Consider the following 24,964-nt stretch of genomic DNA (forward strand, 5'->3'; position numbering starts at 1 on the left):
GGGCTCGATTCATATCAATGTACGCATTTTTATATGGATTTCTTGAATATTCTAGAATATTTGAGAATGATGTAATTTCAAGCTTCAGAACGTTCTCGGTAGGATTCTCTAGACAACCTGAAAGGGTTAAAAAAAAGCCGCCCCAAGCTAAACTTTTCACTCTTTTGACTGTGCACGATCCTAGATAACAAAGCCATAGTCTGGAATGAGACTCCGTCATCTGCGAAGGGCAACGCTGGTCACAAATTGGACACGAAAATTGCGTCAACGTTCTGCTCAAATTTGACTCGAAGCCGAGCACTGAGGCAGCACTTGTTTCCAATCTGTGTCCAGCGTTGTTCTTCGCTGGTGAAGCAAACATGTTAGCACTAAGGCCTTGTCTTCAAGGCGGGGTTCGCTCGATCCTGCCGTTACGCCGTCATCGACGCCTGCGACGCCTGTTATTCGCCACTCGTTCTGATTTTATTCTGGCACAAGTTCGTCACGTTGAAAGTATATTTTCTCCAGTTATTCGCCGTCTTATCATGTCATTTGTGACATTTGGGTAGAGGTGCGGGATATCTTATGTTCGCGCAGCGTACCCGCCTGAGGGCCCGCATTGAATGTCCAATCCCAAGCTCACGAAGACCCAACGAAGAGAAGACCGAGGCCGGAGCCATCCGCTGTATCCAAGGAGAGCCCCCTGAGTTTGGCCTTCTCTACGAGAAGCGGAAGACCACGACGACGACGATGTACCAGCAGAACCCGGCCGCCGCCGCCTTCGTATAGCTACCCGTCTCAGCCCGGAGTTCGAGAACTTTCCACCGGGAGGTCCGCGACACATCGAGAATTAGCTGCAACACTATGAACGTGTCGCTCGCCATAACGGGTGGGCAGCTGAGCCAATGCTTGCAAACCATCTACTTCTCGCTGAAAGGAAGTTCGAGGCACTGGCTGGAGAACCACGAGGCTTTTTAAGCTTTGCTCGAGGTGTGTAAGTAAGAACTCAAGAAAACGTTTGGCAGCCAACACCGACACGAGAGGGTCAAAGTCCTGAACAAGAACCCAAAGCCTAAATGAGAGAATCACCAGCTTCGTGGAGGATGCTCTCCGCCTGAGCGCCCGCGCCCACTTTCAGGCTACCGAGGAGACGTTGCTCCTCCTGATAAAAGATGTGAAGAGCGAGGTATTCAGTGGTCTCATCCGCAATCCTTTGGCAACAGTCAACGGGTTCATTACGGAGGCGACGATACAGAACGTGCCCTACTAGCACGCACCATATACACCCAGCGACACCCTGGCGTACTTAATATGGCGACATCCGGATCCGACCTTGGTAACGACCTCCGCGGCCTTTGCGAGATCATGCGCGAAGTCATCCAGAAAGAGCTGAAAAAGCTGCTGCCGGCTGCCGCACGCCCGACGTTGCTATTCATCGCTGAAGTGGTGAGAAAGAAAGGTCAATGGGACATCCTACCGGAATTTCCCGTCATTGTGGCACCACCCTAAGAGCCAACGGTGACATACGCCGCAATAGCCAGACGGTCGCCACCTGCCACCCGTTCATGTCAGGCGCCGCCCGGTCTAGACGCCCTATCCCCTAAGTACCCCCAAGCCACCAGTCACGGAGCCGAAAGCTCCGCAACTCCGACGGGAGCTTTCGGCGCTCAGGAAGACAGACGTGTGGTGAACTGCTGACGGATGCCCGGTGTACACCCACTGCGGGGAAGCCGACCATTTTTACCGACGGTGCCCCTACCGCCAGATGGGCCTCCGGACCCACGCCCGTGATACGGACAGCGTTCACGAGAAATCGAAGAATAACTTCGTCGCCCGCCGTCCAAAGGCCCCACTTTACGCCGAGGATCTCGTTCACCGTCACCACGTCAACCAGCACGCCTATGCATAGATCCTGCCGTGAAAGCCTGTCTCCCCACGCTACTCGCCGGGAAAACTAAGCGCCACAACACCTAGTGGACGAAGAAAAGAGTTTTATGAACGTCGCATAGCGACCGGAACGCGAGGAAGCGACAATTTTGCAACGGTGTCAAGCAACGGCGTGCAGCGGTGTCAGTCGACGGTCAGGACGCGTCGGTTCTAGTAGACACCGCATCCGACAATTCCGTTTTGAGTGGGAAGCTTTCTCGCCGTCTTCGCAAAGTGACGAAGCCGTGGGACGAACTTCAAGTACGAACCGCCGGAGGGCACCTCATCACACCAGTCGGGAGATGCACCGCTTGCGTCCAGGTCTACGCTGACCGTGCCCTGTGAAGTACGTCGTTCTGAAAGACAGTGCGATGGACGTTTTCCTCGGAATATACTTCCTTTGCGAGTATGGCGCCATCATAGACTTCCCGTCGAGCCAGCTGACGCTGCAAAAGCCACTTCTGCCGCCGGTAGAGCCTGGCACGACATCAGCCGCGATCCGAGGTATTACCGACCATGTAAACCTGCCGCCACCGTCGAGTGTTTTTGCACCCATAATTCCCGACGCAGCCTTGTGCGGTGAAGCTCTTCTTGAAGGCAGCTTCCAACTGACTGGCTTGCACCTTTGCATTTAAATGCATTATAAGCTTCTAACTGCTCCTTAAAAAAATGAATTGGCGTCGCACGAGGTGTAACGAATCACCAAGAAGTCCCTACAACTGTTCTCGTGATAAACGTTTAATAGGAGCCGCAGCACCTAACGAAGGGTGCTACCGTGGGACACGTCGGGGAGCTTCAAGTGCCAAACGTGGTCATCGCAATCACCGAGAAAACCTCGCCGTCAAAGCAGAAAAGCACGTCTTCGCCGCATCTCAACATCAACCCCGAGCTTCCAGCTCTAAATCTCCGGCAACTAGTTGATTTCCTCGCTGAATAAAGTGACTGTTTTTCCAAGTCGTCGAAAGTTCGCCAGACTCCAGTGGCGAAACATCGCATCGTTACCGACGGCGACGTGCACCCGGTCCACCATTCGCCATTTCGTTTCACTTTGAAACGAAGATAAGTCATCCAAGAAGAGTTTCAGTAAATGCTCGACGACGACATAATCCAGCTGCCAAGCAGTCCATGGAATTCACCAGTCGTGCTCGTAAAGAATAAGAACTGAACCTTGAGATTCTGTGTGGACTACGTCGATTCAATGTTGTGACAAAGAAAGACGTTTACCCACTTCCCCGCATTGACGAAATTGGAAAACCGCAATCCCCCAAAAAACCAAAGCGAATCCGATTTTATGGAAATAACTGTGAATTTAACCGTAACCAATTCCTTATTGTTTTTGGTCGACTTGTTCGATCAACCGGTAGTGATACTATTAAAAAAAAAAAAAGAATAGTAAGAAAAACATTGTAAAAATCGGCATTTGAAGAATTGCGTGCACAAAATGTCGTAGAAAGAAAATAAATAAGATTGAAATCTTGGTTTTAGAATGCAAGCTTTATTCAGAGAATTTCGAGCGCCTTGGCAATATGCTATCCGCCATCGCACGTCTCTGGAGGCAGCCATCGAGAGCTTAATCTGAAAGTAAAACGCTGATTTAGCGACATGATATATTCCAGCTTCAAACTCGATCAATCACCAGCTGCTAGATAACAATGCTATAATTGAGACCTTTGCCTTTTAACCTGTTTATTAATTATATAGTCACTGCTGCAAGTAATACCTTATTTGTAATTTATGCTGATGATAATAGTCTTTTTTTAGATACTAATTTCGATAGGTTAGTTTCTGATGCAAACATTTTCATATTAAGGTTACACGTGAAAGTGCTTTAAATTCGATAAGAATAAACGAAATTAGTAAAACGAAATCAGTGGTTCCAAACCAAAAAATAGAGTGTACATTGCCAACGCAAAGTTAATACTGAACTCCTTCGAGGTTAAATTTCTAACTACCGTTAAATCTTTAGGCGTGATATTTCGCGAACAAATGTTACGGGACTCTTATACTCAAAACCCTACTTTAGAACTAGTGCATATCATAGGTATTCCATACAGGCATCGCCATATCCTGCCAACTAGTGCAAAACTTGTAATTTAAAACGCATTATTCCAATCTCCTTTATCCTACTATCGCCTCGTTTGGGCAACTACGAAACGTACGAATCCGAATAAATTGTTTGTGTTGCAGAAGAAAGCGAAATACCTAATGCAAAATTAGCACCCAAGCATCAAAGACATTGTCGAGCATGCAGGGCTACGCTCCGCACGCGCTCGGCTTCCCCTTATAATAGATCATAACCAAAACAAGACGTTGGCGAACGCGCCTGCAGATACAATTTTTCAGCCTTTTGCTTTTGAACAGTTACTACTACTGCAGACGCCAGCACGTGCAGCGCGTGTAACTACGCAAGCAGCATCAGCACGTTCCTTGGGGCTTGGGTACTTCAGCAAAAGGGTATTTTCGTGTTGTATAGGTAATCCGTCGTGTTAGACACATAACGAAATGTTAAACATAAAGCAACAAAACAATTTATAGATACGCTTGCGAGAATGTACGTGGCATCGCTCAACATTTTACAGTAATCTACTACCACAGATTGCTAAATTAAATGTAACATATATTATATAGCGAGCTCAACGCGGGGTCGTTGTGAGTGCCACGTCCTCGGAACTGATCAAGGGCCTAAAATAAATCAACACACAATACGAACTCAACTTAATTTTTAAAAAAAATAAAATGTCTGTACTGATGCTATAAATATATAAGCAATACGGAAATTTTCCTTCTCTTGGTGATAAATGCTTTATTTTTTCGGCTTTATTTGTGGGTACTTTTCCCGTCGGCTGATCTGCCAATAGGGGAAAGTAGCTTCGCAAAGCTGCACTTCCGCGGCTTTTTCACCTGACTCTATCGCATATTTCTAATATGTGAGTAAATAAAATAATAAGATCAATTGAATTGTACATTAGAATATGGCTAGTGTTAAGCTTTCACAACTGTTGCGTTGAGGTAAAAAAAGCAAAAGCGGACGACCGCTCTCGGCGCTGTTGTCGACTACGGGAGGACAAAAATGCATTTGTTAGAGGCAGCGTTCTTAAGCGGAAGAAAAATGTAAGCGATAAGGTGGGGACAATTTTACTGCTCTGTTCCTCGATGTATCTAAGCCAGGCCCGTACACCAGAACTTCTGTTCGGGTTCTACGTGAATAATCGGGTCAGGCTCATGTTCTAAACTCACTGAACAGGAGTCTTACCGGGAATAGCACTCATGTTCAACATGTAGCCCAGCGCAGACCCCCGGTAGGGGACATAGAACGTCAAAGAGCTAACGCTTTTTTATGTACGAGGTGATATTTCAATCCTCTTGAACCCGTATACATTGTTATGTGTATTTGACACTCAACCTGGGTTCGTGTTTTTTTAGATTAATTTAAGATTTATTGCGCACATCACGTTTAAAGCGAGGGAAGAATAAGAAGTACTTGGAGAAGGTAAACAATGAACTAGCGAAAATAGCGGTGCTAAAATGGTCGTGTTCGCGTAAGCGGTTGGGCCTTCTGTGTGTTAACACAGCATTAGTATACTTGAGAGTCTAACCTCTTCCCAGGACCACTGACCCTGTGCTATTAAAAGTTTCGGTCGTCTTATATTTTTTTTTTTTCCGTCGTGACGTCGATTTTTGAAAGGTTTTCGGATAAATGCGATTTCACGAAACTTTTCCCGGCGAGTGTTTTTTTATTGTTTTCTTATTTATCGGTGAATACAGAACCCGAAATATGGCTCGTATTTATGAAGCTCTGGGTTGTTCTTTTTTTATTAGATTCTGCACTGATATGTGCAGTTTCAAAGTTAACCATAAGAGCGATGAACTATGCCTGAAACGAATTGCCCAATATCCATTGCTTAGTGCAGTCGCCATGTCACCCCGCAATGTGCTGTGGGGGATTCGAAGGTCAGAGTTATGATATTACAGCTCAGGAGATTCGAGCTTGCTTTCAGTGAAGACCAAAGAATTAGGTATCCGAACATCACCCCAGTCTCATTAAAACTGGAATTTCTATCTAGTATCTTATTTTTTTTCATTATAACTGTGCGATGTTGGGCAAATGTCCAAGCCAGACAAATGACCATATAGTGACCAAATAGATTCCCCAGAGAGTTGCATTTCAAAAATTATCGAGCCTTATTTCAAATACACTGCAATTTGTATAATCGTAACAAGATACTTTTTGGGGGCCTGATGCACGGTCATGCACAGCCCACATGTCGACTACAGTCACTGACAAGGTAAGAACGGCAGCGCGCCTCTTACGAAGGCCCGTCCTCCAGCACGCGCTCATCGCCTTCCGTAGTGCTTTCGCTCCGCTTGCACGCTCGAGGCGTACGAGACGCCGAAGTATGATTGAAGGTAGAAATGTCGCGCTGTAGTCGGGGCAACTGTAACTCATCCCTGTTTTTCTCATTCTGTTAAAGAGTTGAGTATCACACACGGGTTTTTCTTTAGTGCAAGTCACTGGTTCGTGAGATTTACTTACTTCTGGAGGTGCCAGGTGCGTTGGGGCTTTCTACGGGCAAACAAACACACATACAAATAAATATCGAAAGGATTTGCTTTCTATTTGTTTATAAATAAATAATACGAAAAGAGAGTTTGATTATCTGAGTGAAGTTTATATATATTCTTGAGGCGGCCCTGTTAGTGATGTAATTAACCTGAGGATAATCATATCACCCAAGGTTCATCGCGAACATTTATTTATGGCCTCTATCAACCGCACTGTTTTTATTGTTATTTCTAAAATATTTTTATCTTTACAAATATACAAATGGGAATAACCAAACACCATACGTTATCATATCATGCGTTGAGTGGGGAAATTTTTGCTTAAGCCGAATATTGAATGTTCAGTGTAAATTCGCGATATTTGGCGCGTTCAGTTCAGTCGCACCCGTGTAAGATTGTAATAAGCGGTGTTCGCGCCCACTGCACCCGCTAAGAGCTTGTATTTTTTTTTGTAGGTGAGTTAATATGCCCTGAGCGCCCCCCCCCCCCCCCCCCCCCGACGCGTGTATATCAATAAAAAGTGTCGTTTAGTGGGAGGTGCCTATAATGATGCGCCCGAAACAAGCAATGCATAAACGGAAATATCAATTGAGAAATGCGTATTATTCTGGGAAGGGGCTAACATTAGCCTGAAATGTTTAAACACTAGATTTATGTATTTCAACAAATGAATGGTACCGACATTAAAATAATGCATTACTTTCGAGGGTTCGGCCCTTTTAAAAATGAGTATTACTCTAACTTGCGGCGTTTCAAGGGTGAAAGACAGAGCAGCTACAGTGTTCTGAATCTAACATCCTTGGTCATTAATGGCTTAATAAAGACAGCAGGGTATACTCCGTTAAGAGCTGGGGCATCCGAAGGGAAAGGATTTCCATTACTACTCAAAATTGTTTAGGTTGACTTTCTGTGTAGACCGAAAATTAGACATTCGATTACCAGTTCTTCTTCTCTTAATTATTTTGCATATATATAATCTCACAAATTGCTTGCTTTTTTAATGCGCGCTCGTGAAGTGCCGACTTAGCTGTTGGTATCAATATTAGCTTTCACTTAGAGCCGATAACAATACTTACTCTCTGGTTGGTGGCTAGGTGCTGAGGGGGGACCTAGGATACACAAACACACAGCCGCACAAGGTAAATCAATGAACAACACTTAGGACGATTAATTAATCAGTTTAATTATAAATCTCCACTTATATAAATATATAGCTCGAAATAACAAAATATTGTGAAAAATATCATACCTTTATTCGCGTGAAAGAGAATGATTCTTAAAACCCAGTTTTCTATCATTTGATATTGACGATAAATTTAATTTGTACACTGCCACCAGCATACATACCGAAATTTCACACCCGCTGTGGGTTTTTTATTTCTTGCTCTAAGTAATGGGATATTTATTGGGCAGTTGCGAGGACACCACTTAAGTAAGCGTGGTTAAAGAGAAGGTTGATATAAGGTGCAGATCAATGACTTTATATTAATCAATAAAACAATTATTCGATCAACGAAAATAGCAGTACAAATTGCATAATATTTAATGGAGCACTTAATTTTGCCTTGATATGTTATATATACGAAAACGATATGAATTAAAAAAATATTGTCTTCGTAGTTAAGATTTAAACAAAAAGAATATTTCTGACGATATTGTACCACACTTACTTGTGGCGTTTCAAAGGTAACCATAACAATAAAAAGCGCAGTAGTTACAATGCACAGACTTAAATCTTATCTCCGCGTTTGCGTGGCCAAGGAATCCACGGCAGAGACATATAAAGCATATTTTAAGAAAGATTCAAAATAGTTAAAAAAAAGCATCTAAAAATGAAATGATTTTTTTTCAGAATAACGTGATCTACGTCGGAGGGCGTAATATATAAAGGGAAAAATGCTACTGCACAAATATTTACCTAACATTTACTTATTACATTTGGTCATATGAACTGGCACATTCATATCTGAGATTGACTGCTGGTTGTGAAAAAACAGGCAGCACAGATTTGGCCAAGCATTGGCCAATGGCTGGATATGGTCTTCTGGCCACTGGTCAAAGAGTACCATCCATCGGCCAATGGTTGGCCGATGGCTGATGGCCAGTGGCCACTGGCCAATGGCCAGAGAAAAGTCAGTCATCGGCCAATACCTGGCCACTGTCTGGGCACTGGCCAAAGGATTATTGCCAGCCATTGGCCAATGATTGGCAAAATGTGTGCTGCTCTGGAATATACTATAGCCCTTTTTGTGTTTAGATAACTGAATTATTGTTCTCGCTTTCCTCTGGAGAACCTAGGCTTATGAAGTTCGTCATTCGAAAGCTATAAGGCGTGGAAAGCTGACGGCCAAAGGAAGGATCAGAGTAGGGCGCGCTTTTTTTACAACGAAGTGACGATTCTCCTATCGACAATGACTCGTGACATGGGACCACTGCGAAGACTGATGTCGTTTCCGGGTGGAACATGCGCCGCTTTTTTCTTGCGTCAGATTCGGTGTCACGGGTCCTCACGGCTTAAGTTTGCCAAAGAATAGTGCGGAGCAGGAGTTAGTTGTGGCATATTTTCAAGACGATCAACGCATCTTTTTACTGGAATTCACCAGCTAAGGCGACCATTTAAGACGTTAGTGAAGCCTAGGTAATTTTTTTTATAATTATCGCTTTACACTGATAGCCTGAAATCCGCCGCGGTCGGTAACACTATCCCAAAGAAATTACTTCGTTATTTCAAGCGCGCTTTAAAAAAATGCTCTTTGTCGCTGGTGATACGCTTTGCATATTCTTGAATCTGGGGCATGCGCAGGCGGGGGCTCATTGTATTACAGGCTCACAATGGTTCAGCCTGATTTATAGTGTTGATCAAAACTTTATACGCTTGATTACAAAACAGTCAATGAATCATGAAGGTCGTGTTAGCCTTTTGTATTCTTCAACCTTTCGGTTTTGTAGATCAGAATCCCACACTTCTGGTGTCACAGTAGCGACCAAAACCACTGAATCTGGAAGCATCATAACATCAACCTCTTCGAGCATGGTGTCACAATTTTCTCCCTTGCGTGATGCTTGGTCACAAATCCCCGGCATGACGGGTAATGTTAGATATAAGTTTTTGTCTGGTGTTACACGTTTTTTGTTCAACATAGCTCACCTTGCGGATTTTGTCCGGGCGCACAATCTTGTCCTGTGGGAATACACGCACAAGCATAGGAGTGTCGAGCAGTATAATACTACTTGCGTTTTTATATATCTTAAGATTAAAGAAGGTGATTATCAGATGAATATTGACATATAATAATTCAGGATGACACTTTTAACTTTGTATTACAGTTTGCTGATTCCCCAACCTGAGATTGCTCGTCGCAATGACCTCTTTAAGACGTCGGCTTATTTTGTTATTCCGCCAGATTTGTTTTTATATATATGTAAATTGCAGTGACCAGAAACCATAGCACGCATTCATTGAACCTGGAGTCACGTCAAATTTTTGCAACAATCCATTGTTATTATTTGATAAACACTGCCGACATATGAAGGCAGTAGGCAGTCTCAATTCAGTGACATCTGCATAGTGATATAAACGAAAATAGGAGACTTTTACAAATATCTGTAAACCGAAATTAAAGAGCAGCTCTAGACGAGGATGACGGAAGGTACGGAGTGGAGGGTATGCTCCTCCTCCATACCCTTTCCTCCTTCCGTCCTCCTCCCCTCCTCTTTCTGCTCCTGGTCTTCCCCTTCTTTGCTCATCCCTCTCCTCGACCCCTCCTGTCCTCATCCTCCTTCTTTCCTGATCCTCCTCCTCTACCCTCCACCTCCTCCCCTCTGCTACTCCTCGTAAAGTTTTCCTCCCCTGCTCCTTCTCCTTCTCTCCCCCTTCCTCTTTTCTTCCTCCTGCTCCTTTGTAGGTGACGTCGATTTTCCCGCTAAATCTAGCTGAGAAACTAAAATTATTCATAGGTGACGTGGCACCAAGTTATGTGACGTCATTTTCCCCGCTAAACTTAACGTGAAAACTGAATTGGTGTCGGGGTCCAGTGAGGTGAATTTTCCTTCTACATTTAGTGGGGAATTGAATTGCTGTTGAGGCTACCTGACGTCTATTCCCCGCGAAATTTAGCGGGAATATTAAGGTCACAGGGCCTCAACACCGGGTTCAGTTTCCAAGCTAAATTTAGCGAGGAAGGTGACATTCTGTTGAGCTCCAGTGACGCCAAGTTTCCCGCTAAATTTAGCGGGGAATTGAATTGATGATGAAGTCACGTGACGTCAAGTATTCCGCTAAATCTAGCGGATAAACTGAATCGGTTCATAGGTGACTCGACACAAAGTCATGTGATGTCATATTCTCCGCTAAATTTAGCGGGGAAACTGAACTCAATTACTATTCCGGAATGTTATTTAAAAATCTCATTCTGGTGTCGCAGTAGTCACCAGAACCGACAAACTCTGAAGCAACACAGCGTCAGCCTGCTTAAACATGACTTCAAAATCGGTGCCTTGCCTGATGCTTATTCATGAAGAGCCTGCACGGCGACAAATGCTACATCTAAGATTTTGTTTAGCGTTAAATATCTTTTGTTGAACATAACTTACCGGGTGCAGTCGGGCAGGGCGTGCTGTTTCCTGCGGTTATACAAACACGCAAACACAATATATAATAAATATAAAACCACGTATCTTGTTTTTTTTTAAATTAAATTTATGAAATATAGAGTATGATAATCCGAGTGGTATTGTTCAATATTGGTGAGGTAGGCACGTATCCTTTTGCACTTAATAGTGTGATGCTCTCGCAACTTGTGGTTGCTGGCTTAGCGAGCCGCCACAAGTCATAAGGAAGTCACGCTAGCGACGTTAGCATGACCTCCTTATGTCGTCAAATAAATAAACCAGTCGGCTTACATTCTTACTCGCAGAATATTTGAATAAATATGTAACTTGAAATGACCGGACACTATAATATTCACGCACCGCGCGGTCACAAACGATTTTTGCTACAACCCAGTTTTTATTCGCTGCACAATAATAAAAAATTACACAATCGCCCTTTCTTAGCGATGTTTTCTCAAGGTGGTTTAATATTCAATGTGTGACCCATGATTACACCAATTGAATAAGTCTTACTAATGCAAGGTGCCTATTGGGGCACGTAGGAAACAAAATATAAATACGGAAATATAGCCCCAGGCCCGGAATTTTTAAGAGCGGTTAACTTAGACCTTATATTAATGCATTTGACTGCTATGTTCGAAACCATAAATGTAATCAGCGTTAAAAAAAGACACCTACGCAACTTGTTATGAGTTATGAATGCGAAAGCATGAACGTCGTTCTTCCGCTCCTCTTCATCGCGTGCCGTCGCCTTACTTTTCCTAGTGTGTGTGTGTGTGTTTGAAGGGGGGGGGGGTATGCCCTGATGCTCCGAGACTCCGCCGTCGGCGTGCGGAGCGGGCGCACCTAGCGGGAGGAGGGGAATGCATCTCGGGGAGTCGAAGCCGCATGGCGGGTGTTCGGCGCACTACACGCCTCGCCCCGGCCCGCACCGCCGCACCGCCGCCCGAGAGCCAATGAGAGCCTCGTTCCTTGATGACGCGCGCCAGCCAATGCCCCTCCCCCCATCTTCATTCAAATGCGTTCTCTCTCTCTCTCTCTCTCGATCCTATGTCTCACATTTCGGTCACACAAGACATTGAGACAGGGGAGGGAGCCGTCTGGCACGGCTTTAAAGCTGATGACGTAGATTTGCTCCAAGGGACAATTAATGCCTACGCATTAAAATAAAGAAAGGAAAAAAAAACATCAATGACTGGTATAGATTTCGTCTTACATCGTTTCAAGGGAACTATCACAATGAAAGGGAGGGGCATACACAGCGGGTGAATCTAACATGTCGCATAAAAATTCTGCCGTCTGATGTGAACTTTTGTTCAAAGAATTAGACGTTCTAATACCAACACAGTCTTTTTGATTCAAGATTTTACAGGTATGCTGCTTTAACATAGTATTTTGCTATGTTAGTGGAGGGCCTCTGGCTGTCCGCAGCACTGCTGTAAGCACGACTCCCAAGTCCGTAGGCAGATTGATAAAGTCGATCAGCATTAATATGATGTCGCAAATTTCCCCCTTTCCTAAAGCACGTTCGTGAAGAGCCCATATGGGGGCTAGTATTACAGGGGAGATTTTGTGCAGCGGCTTATATTTCGGATTCGCGTGAAAAGATACGTTTGTTGTCGTTAAGCAGATTGTGGTGAGCAAAAGTGCGGCGGACTACGAATAGTCGTAGTTGATTCGACGTAATGAGACAGAATTCGTTGTGTCTTGGCCCTCTTATGAAGTCCACATATATATAAAAAAAACACACTGAAGCACAATGTGATTGCGTAAAATGAAGGATTTTAATTGCGAGGAAAAAAAAATTTTTAAGATCGCAAGAAACAAGTATAACGTATAAGAAACATAGACTTACCAATCGATGTTCCCATGGAGAACGTTAGTGCAGCGAGGAAGCAAATGGCGAGGAGGGTTGCCTTCATCTTGAACGGTAGATGTCGACAATGCCGATACATATTTCGGTACGGGTTTATATAGTGGTTTGCCAGCAGTGGAATTGTTTGTTTTTATTATATATTTTTACTGACGCAAATGCGATGACACATACGGGCATTGTCTACTGAATTTGTGGTCTAAAACGGGTAGACAAATAAATTATTGTTCACCTCGAGGTATGACGTGGGGAATCATTTCGGCATTGGGCATTGAAAGGATTGTTTGCGGTGAAGCAAGAGGACTTTATTCCTTCTCTTTGTGTCCTCTGCTGGTTTCTTTTTCACACAAAATGTTGAGTGCGCCGTCGAAATCTGAAACAGTAAAAACGTACACGAAGCTGTGAACGCAATTGTCGTCACTAATTTTTATTTTTATTTTATGACATTTTGAACAACCTGAAATTTAAACCTGAACGTAGCGTTAGTATTATTTGAGTACAACACAATGCATTTAGGCGGGAAATGATTTCTTCTTGAAACAAAAAAAAAAGAAGAAAAAACCTAGACGGGTGGTTCTCCCATAAAACAATTCCAAGGACACCAAAGCACTTCTTATGAGTTGTGAATGCGAAAGCATTCTCGGCGCCGAGAAGAGCAGAAGCAGCGGCAGCGCCGGCATGGGATGCGGCGGTGCGCCGCGCAGACTGTCCCGCCGTGTATTCCGAGACTTGACAACGATGGCGGATATCGCCCACACGCTGCGTATTCCTTCAATTAAAGCGCCACGTCTTCCTTTTCGGTGACATCACACTTTCCTACACCGCAGGCAGGGCTATAACCGCCGGTTTCGCGACGGCCTCTGTGACGAAGCATGTGCGTTGCTGTGCTTTTCTTAGTGTTTTATTTATTTCTGAGGCGCGTCCGTTTTGACCTCGAGCGGCCTCGCCGGCTTCCGTGACGAAGCATCTGATATGACGTGTTGCAGCCAATGGGAATTTATTGCTCGTTTCGCTGCTACAGACAACGCCTGCTTCGCTCCATGAGACAGTGGAATTCAAGTGCCGCTTTTCACGGCTTCAATGCTGATCACGCCGGTTCTCTCTATAGGACAGTTAATGCTTTCACCTTAAAAACGTATAGGGTCTGAAACTTGGTATTTCTGTACACTGCCTAGACCTATAAGATTTAAATAAAAAAAACTTTATGCATTAGATATTGGGGCGTGCATGGCCGAGAAGAAACGCTTTTTTGTACCTCAGGAAGATTCTAATTTACTCTTACCCCAAGTAATTCGACGTTCCATTCGAATGTTCGAGATACCGAGTGTAATAGATAAGGAGGCCGACCTTGCCGAGTCAGTCTCCCGAGTCTTCGATGGTGGAACATTCTAGGCGGAATGTACGAGATAGCGAGTGCAATAGATAAGGAGCAGCGTGGCCTTGCTGACTCTCTCCAGGCGGTGACAATTTCTCGTACCCTCGCGTAGCCAGCTGCGACACCGACGCCTCGACGCTATCTTCTGCCGCCTTGAACGGTCCCTGCTGCTTGCTCGAATCCCGTTTTGTCATTTGTTTCAGGCACAAGTCTGTCGATTAAAACATTATTTTCAGATCTACGCTTGTCGATTCTTTTCCAACCGCGACATTTCTGGTGGAGGAACGGGGTAACTTGCTATGCCCTATCGCGTACGTCCACAGGACACACCGGGCAAGAACGATTTGAAGCCCCGACAAATTTCTTTTATGGAGACGGACGGATCCCGAGCACGGCCAGCCGCCGGAATTCTGTCCATCGGTAAAGCAGCCAAGAAAGAAGTCGATGAATCCGGAGACGTTGCCCAAAGGCCAGCTGACCGAGAACCCTGCCGCTTGCAATGACACCAACGCTTGTTCTGTTCTCCTTCCGGGAACCTTTTAGACTTTTAGAGTTTGACCGGTCGGTACTAAAATAAATGTTAAAGTTTGGGCTAAACCATTTCCACTCGGTCAACCCTTGGTTCTAGACTAACTGCAAAATGAACGTCCCATTAATTTCAGTCACAAGGCTTCACGGTTCAGATAGTTCGAGAACCTCTCGAAGTAGGAATTCGAATAATTTCTTAGATTTCGAAAATGCTTAAGTTAGAATTCGCAAAAATTTAAGACCGTCTGGAGTTGCGGTATCAGAAGTTTATACCGTCCCGTGTGTCACCGGGATTGCGACGGCAGAGCTGCGGAATGAAAGTGCCAATGACAGCATGTCAGGTGTCACAGGCAAAAAGACGCTTATTCATCAGTGCTGCATGCCTTTATGGATGTTGCAAAATGGGCAAAAAATCTACTTTCCGCCGTGCCTGCTACGCCAATCGTCACTTCCCAACAGCTCCCTGTAGTAGAGCGTTAGTAGTTTAAAGCAGTTGGCATCGGCACTTTCATACCCGACAAACAAGCCTGGCCAACGAATTTATGCAAGAATGAAAATTCGCAAGGGCGTTGGGTTGCAGTGGACGTTCCAAGACTAACTAATCCACTGTGTTCCGAAAAAGATTAAACTTTTCCGGGTCGAACAAGACGTGAAGCCAGGGTTTTCAGCGGAGCCTGGTTCCCTTTGATGTGCGAGGCTTCTGGGGATTTGCTTGTGTGTAAGCATACCGTGCCCTCCCACCAATCCCATTCACAAAATGAAGATTGCACAGCTGCGCGTCAACCTCGATCCGTCTAGAGGTTCGAGTGAGAATCACCGAAAATAGTACTTTATTTTGTGCAGTAACTCCAGCGAAGTACACGAATCACAATGTCCTCAAAAAACAACGGACAAAAGCATTTCATGCGCACCGCTCCCTCGCCGGACTTCCAACCAGCGCCATTTCAACTTGCGCACTCATCCACACCCGAGGAGCGAAATGATGTCACTTATAAACTGGCGCTTGGTTGGCTGTGGAGGCCTCTAGCCTTTCAGCTGCGGTTCAACAGAAGGTGAAATCAAGTTTAGTGAGGAAGAGAGTACGAGACTAACGTGATCAGTGCTTTGGTTCGGCGGCCTGTCAGAGCGGGTTTAATCCCGGTAAGAAGCCGAGTCTAGGACATCGTTGCCAGACGAATACATCGTGCCGTTACAGTGGCCTGCCTACCTCGGTCAAGCTCCCCTTCATAATAAGGGATACGGACGTCTCCTCCTGGAGTCTTTAAATGAGTCTATTGAGACGAACCACGTTCCCTCCTTTAGACCTTAGTTCTAGCAGAACAAGCCCGCCTTTCTTCTCTGTCCTAAGCCAAACACTGTCCCCTTCAAGTTGCCGAGAAAGAACAGCCGAAAGGGATCATTTCATTAAGACTGTCGAATGTAATGCTATCTCTATGGAACTTACATGGAACTGATTCTGATGGCAATATGTACAGATCGGTTTAGCAGTAGGATTCCAAGCAATGAGCACGTACGATAGTGACGTTGAGCTCATATCGTTCAGGCCTCAAAAATATCGATTATTTCCCCTTCCGCAAAAAAGACGTCGTTGCCTACTGCACAGCGCGGCATTACCGTTTTCTGCAGAGTCCTATCTCCCGTGGTGGGTAGCGGAGAACGTTGCAGGAGGGTGGAAACCATCCATAAAAACTCACTGTTGGTTTCAGGTACAGCCCTTTTGCTTCGAGCAAAGCCTCCTATAAGCAAAGCCTCCTTTAAGCAAAGGTGTTGAAGTGATAAATGGTTTTTTTAGTAACGGACACAAAAGCCTTTTTATCACATCTCGTATCTTCACGTTGTAACGAACTATTTTTGCCCTCCCACGTAGATTGTTTATATTTATAGTTTTCTAAAAGATGATTTAAAGTCAATAAAAGGTAGTGTAAATGAATGTATCAATATGCCGTGCGAAGCACGTAGAGCATCAGAGATCATATATTAATCTGTGTTAGTGTATTCAGGTGTTTGTATGCAAATGAGCTTGTACGTCCAAGCGATTGTGCGTGCTTGATATCATGTCTTCGTGACAACCTTAGTTTTTTCACTATAGATAATGATTACTATCTAGATCTGAATCCACATTGAAACTGATAGTGCGTAAATCCCGTGAAAGCGATCAGAGATGCTGATGAGCTGGTGTATATTAAACATGATTGTAGCCCTTAAACTGTGGTGAATACAGTTAAAGAAGTAAGATGGCAGAAACAATTCGAGTGCATTTGCGTTTTCGCGTAAAGGACAATTCAACGGGGTGCATTTAGGAGAGGGTTGTGCGTGACTTCAGTGATCGGCGCAACCAGCGGAACTCCCTCCCCGACTCCAGTATTCATACGAACGGCATGGAGCCGAGAAAGGATGTCAGTGTTATCAGACATATTCGGAGTCGCACTTTGGACAACAACCCTCGGTGCGCGCTGACATGAGCACAAAAATGGAGATGTACATGAAAGAGCGATGCGCGATTACGGCAGCAGCGCTGTCAGATGCAGAAGACCACGAACCTCTTCCTGTTAAAGAAAAGATGCTTCTTGAATGGGTGGATGCCACACAAAGAAAGTGGAATCCACCACCGCTAAGACATCGTGAAGAAGAACGTGGATGGAAGCGCACTTTCTCAACACGTCAAGAAGACAAACACTTCATCAACCTCGTCAACAGCGCCATTCTCGGAATGGACAGAAACTGGCAGAAGCGCCTCCTGTTAGAGTTGTGGCATATTGAGTGCACACGTGGCAACGTAAACCGGTCGACGCGGACCTTTTCCAGCAGCTACGTTTCAGAGTTAGGAGGGATAATCTGAAGAGCACCCGGGGGATGTTCGGGTTCGTGGGCAGGCCGTTCCGCGGGACAGAAACAGTCGCCTGTTATCAAGGGGCCGAGTTGGCCCCGAAACGTCGCTATCTTCGCTTTTATTAAAGCGCGGTAGAGTTTCAAGTTTGAGCGTTTTTATATGGTTTGGGGAGTAGTCCGCTAGAATTGAAACTGTTTTAAATTGTTTAATTGTATTGCATCTTCTACCATATAAAAATGCTCGGATATATTTTCTTCAAGTCTACCGGAGGAATGAATTTTGCATAAGGTTATCGTGCTGTCTCGGTAGCAGTGTGAATTATTCTGTTTTCAACTTTTCGGCGAGAAATATCGACTTGTTTTTTACGTCCAGGTGCAGTGCGAACATTCATGACTGCGTTGGGACTTGCGACAAGTGGTTTCGCTTTACCTTAGCGACGTTGCCCTTTTCATGTAATTTCCTTTTGTGATTTTATTGGAGTCTGAATCATCATGAAACAGAAATATATGAATGCATTGAAATGTGTTTTCAACGATTGTCAAGGTTCTTTACACGTCGAACGTATTGTATTTTACTAGATTAACAATGAATGTTTTCGCTCCAAAAAGAACCTTAGACGCACAGGCTTTTACGTTACATACATTAGCAAGGTTATTTTACCGGTTTTAACACTATGTTTCTGTTCACACATATCTTTCTGAAGACAGCAGCACGGCGATTATAAAATTTCTCTCAATAGGCAATACTAAAGTCAGTAGATTTGAAAAATATACCTCCATTGCCTTCTCTGCCGGGTACCCGGACACAAACAAATTCTATCAGAAAGACAAGAAAAGCACGCAAGATGGTTGGCCGTTGTCAGTTGCTGTGAAAAACGACATTTGGGTTCATTAAAGCCTTCGATGCTTCAAAAGCTCATTGTGAACCAGTCCATGATCGCTATGGAGCATCTTCGTACTGAGAGCGCTTCTCGACAATATGAGTGTTTTTGGCACTTGGTCATCTCCAAGCGCTGACGCCGCATGTGCTTGCGGTACGAAGACGAACGCTTGTTTCGCCGGTGTGTGAGTAGCAAAATCTCGGTATCAAAAAAAAAAAAAAAAGCCCCTATAAAGCTTTCCATCCTTAGTGAGGTCCTATTGCCTCACCATGAATAGAGAGGTGCCTGTGCGTCAACAGACGCACACACACGCATGCTTACGCAGGCACACACACGCTCACATGCGCAGGCACGCACACGCATATTCCTACGCGCGAATACGCAGACGCACTTACACAATCACGCGCGCAGACGCACGGACACCCACACACGTTCACGCACTCAAGCTCAGAGACGTGAGCTCTAGACAATAGCTGCTGCATTGCGCGTTGCGAGGATTGTAGAGTTTGTAAAACTGGGAGATGATGTATGTCTTCACAGAGTTGCTTCCCTGGTGTAGCAAGAACTGTGGTTATTGCATTTTTAGTGGTCATAAAATAAAACTTGGTTTAAAAAGTGTTCAAAACTGCACTTCGCGCATCAACGCCTCACCCGCAAAAAACAAAAACAAATAAACTTGATTTTTTTAAAAATAACAATCACTGTTACAGCTTTAATGTTCACTCCAGGCGCAAGCATTTTGAGGTGCGTAGAGTCACAAGAATTTTTTCACTTCGAAATATACACGTGTTCTGTCTGAAGTATCGCTTGTAAAACAAAAGAGGACTGAAATGTCAATTTTTGCTTTTTTACCTTTTATAGCTGACGGACCTATGTGCAGTAACATTAACAAGTGTCAGGTTTTGTAAAGCTCTATTTATCACTAAAACTTGCGTTTCAAATATAGCTGACAAACAGTTATAATTCTAACACAATGTCAACAAACACAGTACTAACAGCGGGGAATATTTTAACCTGTGGCCAGCGATGCCCCTCAATATTTGAAGTACAACCGTCAGCAATAAACTGTGCGTGTTTCTGCGACTTATGTGTGTTACTTCGGTTTTATATGTTCTACATGAAATGGCGTTCCGAAATGTAAGCAATCCTGCGAGTAATCATTTACCAGGTGCGGTATGTTTGGCTAATATTTTTCCGGGATACTTGATTCCCGCAATGAAAGGAAACGAGGTCTCTTTCACGAACATACAAAAAGTATACTTATTATTCAATTCACGAAACAACGTGTGGTGTGGGGAGGTACTCAAATATATACGCGCCTCACCGTAGGGTTCAAAGAAGTAGTACGAAATTTCGAAAGGGATCACAAAAAGGTATTGAGCAATTCACGGACACCTATTTGTTCACGATCTCGATTGTGACTGTGTGCTTAGTATGCATTAGCGATTGAGTGGTCATAAGGGAGGGACGAGTTTGTGGTTGACCCGAACTTTACGTCGCAGGAATAGTATGACAACTTTTTAGGATACGTTTTGGGAGTTTTCATAAAGTAAATGCCGATTTTAAGTTCATACATTTTGAAGTCTCAGATGAAAGCATTACAAATAAAACTAACAAAAAATGTTTTGCCTGAACGATAAATAGTTCGAGGTGTGCGCGCCTATGTTTAGGATACGTGGGGCATCTTTTACCATTATCTACAAGCTCTGTGGCTTTGTGACTTTGTAGGCTTTAATCGCTTTTTGATTTAGACTCACTGGGTATGTTGAAACCGAAAGATTTCCTACGTTAAAATGCTCAAAGGAGCAGCAACTGATCTCAATATTGCCGCGCGCGCAGCTGGCCAAGCAGGCAGCGCGCGCGTGGCCTAACGGTTATCGCGCTTGCTTCCCATGCTGAAAGCCAGGGTTCGATTCCTGGCCGCGCAGACGCATTTTTGTTGACACTGTAATGTAAGGTTCTGGTGAATTCGAGAACCGTCTTGCTGATTCGAGGTTAGAATGTTCCACGCGCCGAACCTTCTACGCCGAACGATCCAGAAACCCACGAGGGTACATAAGGGATTCCGCAAGGCGAGCGGAGTCAGTTTCGCCCCAGCGCTCGACTCTGCTGTCTCGCCGACTTCGACGCCCGCGACGCTCTGTTATTATCTTTTGTACCCTTTTATTTTTTGGCACAAGTTCGCCACATTAAACGTTTATTTCTTCCTGTTTATTTATTGTTTTTTAGTCACCACCCATGACATTTTGGTGGAGGTGCGGGGTACCGCATGTCCGTGCAGCGCTCCCCTCCGAGTACCCGCAGTGCAAGTCCGGACCCAGCCTCCCGAGGACCGAGCGAAGACCAGATCGAGACCCGATCCAGTCGCCGCACCAGAGGTCTACCCCCGGAACACGGACTTCTGCCACCCCGGACCAGGCAGCCAACGAGGACGACGATGGCCAACCAGTCACAAGCCCCCGCCGCCTCTACCGTCATCTACATGCCCGTCGCACCGCGGACAACTGCCCCCTTCCACGGTGAAGTTTACGAAGACGTAGAAGACTGGCTCTTGCAGTACGACCGAGTGGCCCGCCACAACGGATGGACTGATGAGCAGCGCCTCCAGAACATCTACTTCTCACTGGAAGGAACGGCAAGGCAGTGGTATGAAAATCACGAAGTCGCCTTGACCACGTGGGAAGTTTGTAAGAACGAATTGAAGAAAACATTTGTCAGTCAACACCGACGTGAGCGCGCCGAAGACCTGCTTCGAGGGAGAAACCAGGGACCCAAGGAAAGCGTGACATCTTTCACTGAAGACGTCCTCCGCCTGTTCGCCCGCGCCGACCCGCAGGCCACAGATGAAAAGAAGCTGCGGGTACTCATGCGAGGTGTCCGGGATGACATTTTTGGCGGCCTTCTCCGTAACCCCCCGTCGACGGTGGAAAGCTTTATCTCGGAGGCAACCAACCTTGAAAGGGCGCTCCTCGCAAGGGCGAGCCATTACCAGCGGTATAATGGCGTCACCGTGATTTCACCATCTACCTGCAGCAGTTCCGGCAACTCTGACCCCACTGCGATCCGTGAGATGGTCAGAGACATTGTCCGCGAAGAGCTTAGGAAGTTACTGCCGGCAGCAGAACGACCAGCTGCGCTCTCACTCACCGAGCTCGTTAAAGAAGAAGTGCAGCGTGCCATTCAACCGGAGTCTCCTGTCGACATCGCTGAACCAGAAGAACCGGTGGTAACCTACGCTTCAGTAGCGCGACGACCACCACCGGCTGCTCACCAATACACGCCGCCACCTCGACAAGACGCCCCAACGCCACACTACCTCCGACGACAAGAAGAGCGGGTCCCGTACGTCCGTCCGGAACAGCCCGCACCCAGAAAAACAGACGTGTGGAGGACGCCCGATCGACGCCCCCTGTGCTTCCACTGCGGGGAAGCAGACAACACTTACCGCCGATGCCCGTACCGACGACTCGGGTTGCGCGGGTTCCACCCGAACGACCCGCGGCCACGTTATGGTGAACGCCCTCGGGAAATCGACGAGTACCTGCGACGACCTCAGTCCCCTGAGCCAGCGTCCCGCCGAGAGTTCCGGTCACCGTCGCCACGACGTCCAGCCTCGCCGATGCACCGACCCCGACGTGAAAGCCTGTCGCCCCTCGCTCCACGCCGGGGAAACTAGGCGCGGCAACCCCTGGAGGTGGAGTTGCCGAAGACGACCGACGTAAAGAGCCTCCAAGAACGCCGGAGCGCTCCCACTCTCTGGACGCTACGCATCACAACGACCTCCCTGCATCGGTGTCCAACAACCTACACATCATTATTGACGGCCACGACGCATCGGCACTCGTGGACACTGGAGCAGACTACTCAGTCTTGAGTGGGAGGCTCTCTCGCCGCCTGCGAAAAGTGACAACGCCGTGGGAAGGCCCTCAAATACGAACCGCCGGTGGGCACCTCATCACACCAGTCGGGCGATGCACTGCTCGCGTCGAGATCCACGGTGAGACGTGCCCTGTGAAGTTCGTCGTTCTGCAAGACTGTTCCAGGGACGTTATCCTCGGAATGGACTTCCTCTGCGAGTATTGCGCCGTCATCGACCTCGGAGCAAACCGGCTAACGCTACGAAAATTTGTTTCACCACCGGAGAAACCCATAGCGACGTCGTCTGCGGTCCGAGTCCTCGCAAGCCACGTGAACTTACCGCCGCGGTCGATTGTTTTCGTACCCGTCGGGATCACCGAAGCTTTCTGCGGCGAAGTTCTGCTCGAAGGAAGCCTCCAGTTGCTTCTTGGAAGAGGAATAGGCGTCGCAAGAGGAGTTGCTGAACTTCAGAATGGCCGCACTGTGGTCCTCGTGACGAACTTCCGGAATGAAGCGCAACACCTCACAAAAGGTGCAGCCGTGGGCCACGTCGAGGAACTCCGAAACCCCACCGCTATCGCCGCCATTACTGACGAATCCTCGCCAGCTCAGCAAGACAGTACGTCGCCAGCGCAGCTCGACATTGACCCTAAGCTTCTGGGCCTGAAACGACGACAGCTCAGTGACCTCCTCACCGAATACCGCGACTGCTTTGCCACGTCGTCAAAGGTGCGCCAAACCACCGTTGCGAAGCACCGCATCGTTACCGAGGACGACGCGCGGCCTGTGCATCGGTCACCGTACAGAGTCTCCGCTAAAGAAAGGGAAGTGATCCAGGAGCAAGTTCAAGAGATGCTGAACGACGACATAATCCAACCTTCAAGCAGTCCCTGGGCCTCTCCAGTCGTACTGGTTAAGAAGAAGGACGGAACACTTAGGTTCTGCGTGGACTACCGGCAACTGAACGCGGTGACGAAGAAAGACGTCTATCCACTCCCCCGCATCGACGACACGTTAGACCGGCTGCGCCACTCCCGATACTTTTCATCGATGGACCTGAAGAGCGGCTACTGGCAGATCGAAGTCGACGAACTTGACCGAGAGAAGACAGCTTTCGTCACGCCGGATGGGCTATACGAGTTCAAGGTGATGCCCTTCGGACTGTGCACGGCGCCAGCAACTTTCCAGCGTGTCATGGACACCGTACTGGCAGGACTGAAGTGGCAGAGCTGTCTCGTCTACCTCGACGACGTCGTAGTGTTTTCCAGCGACTTCGACGAGCACCTGCGACGACTACAAGCTGTTCTCCAAGCCATACGAACCGCCGGACTCACCCTGAAGCCGTCAAAGTGTCGGTTCGCCTATGACGAGCTGAAGTTCCTAGGTCACGTGGTCAGTAACGAAGGCGTTCGCCCCGACCCAGAGAAGACTCGCGCCGTCGCAGCATTTCCAGCGCCGACGGACAAGAAGGCCGTGCGAAGGTTCCTTGGGCTATGTGCCTACTATCGGCGCTTCGTTCGAGACTTCGCAAGGATTTCCGCACCGCTCACAAGCCTCACGAAGGACGCCGAGAAGTTCGAATGGGCCGAGGAGCAGCAGCAGGCATTTGACGAGCTGAAGCGACGACTGCAGGCGCCTCCTGTTCTTGGACATTTCGACCAGGATGCGGAAACCGAGATTCACACGGACGCAAGTAACGCAGGACTTGGCGCGGTACTGGTTCAAGTACAAGAGGGCACCGAGCGAGTCATCGCCTACGCAAGTCGGACATTGTCCAAGGCGGAGCGAAATTACTCCACGACTGAAAAAGAATGCCTTGCGGTCGTCTGGGCGATCACGAAGTTTCGTCCGTACTTATACGGAAGCCCGTTCCGCGTAGTCACGGACCACCATTCGCTCTGCTGGCTTGCGAACATCAAGGACCCGTCAGGACCCCTTGCGCGATGGAGCCTCCGACTACAAGAGTTCAACATGACCGTAGTCTACAAGTCGGGCCGCAAGCACAGCGACGCCGACTGCCTGTCCAGAGCTCCCGTCGAAACACCCTCCGACAGCAGCGACGACGATGACGACGAGTGTTTCCTGGGCGCAGTGAACAGCGACGACATGGCCCGACGTCAAGGAGACGATCCTGAGCTGCGTGCACTAATAGAGCACCTGGAAGGGCGTGGGAGTGCCATACCACGCGTTTTTTCACGAGCCCTGCCGACCTTCGCCATTAGACAAGGAGTTCTCTACAAAGAGAACTTCGGCAACAACAACTCCAGGTGGCTGCTGGTAATCCCGACCGACCTTCGAGAGGAGATCTTCCAAGCCTGCCACGACGACCCGACGTCCGGACACCTTGGTTACAGCCGGACACTGGCCCGTATTCGTGAAAAGTATTACTGGCCCAAGCTCCCCTAAACTGTCCACCTATACACACGATCATGCCATGAATGCCAGCGACGAAAGAAACCTCCAACGAGGCCGGCCGGACTCTTGCAGTCAATTCCTCCGCCAACGGCACCTTTCCAGCAGATCGGAATGGATCTACTTGGC

The sequence above is a fragment of the Ixodes scapularis genome, unplaced genomic scaffold (genome assembly GCF_016920785.2).
Source record: "Ixodes scapularis isolate PalLabHiFi unplaced genomic scaffold, ASM1692078v2 PGA_scaffold10__122_contigs__length_95168666, whole genome shotgun sequence".
Lineage (NCBI taxonomy): Eukaryota > Metazoa > Arthropoda > Arachnida > Ixodida > Ixodidae > Ixodes > Ixodes scapularis.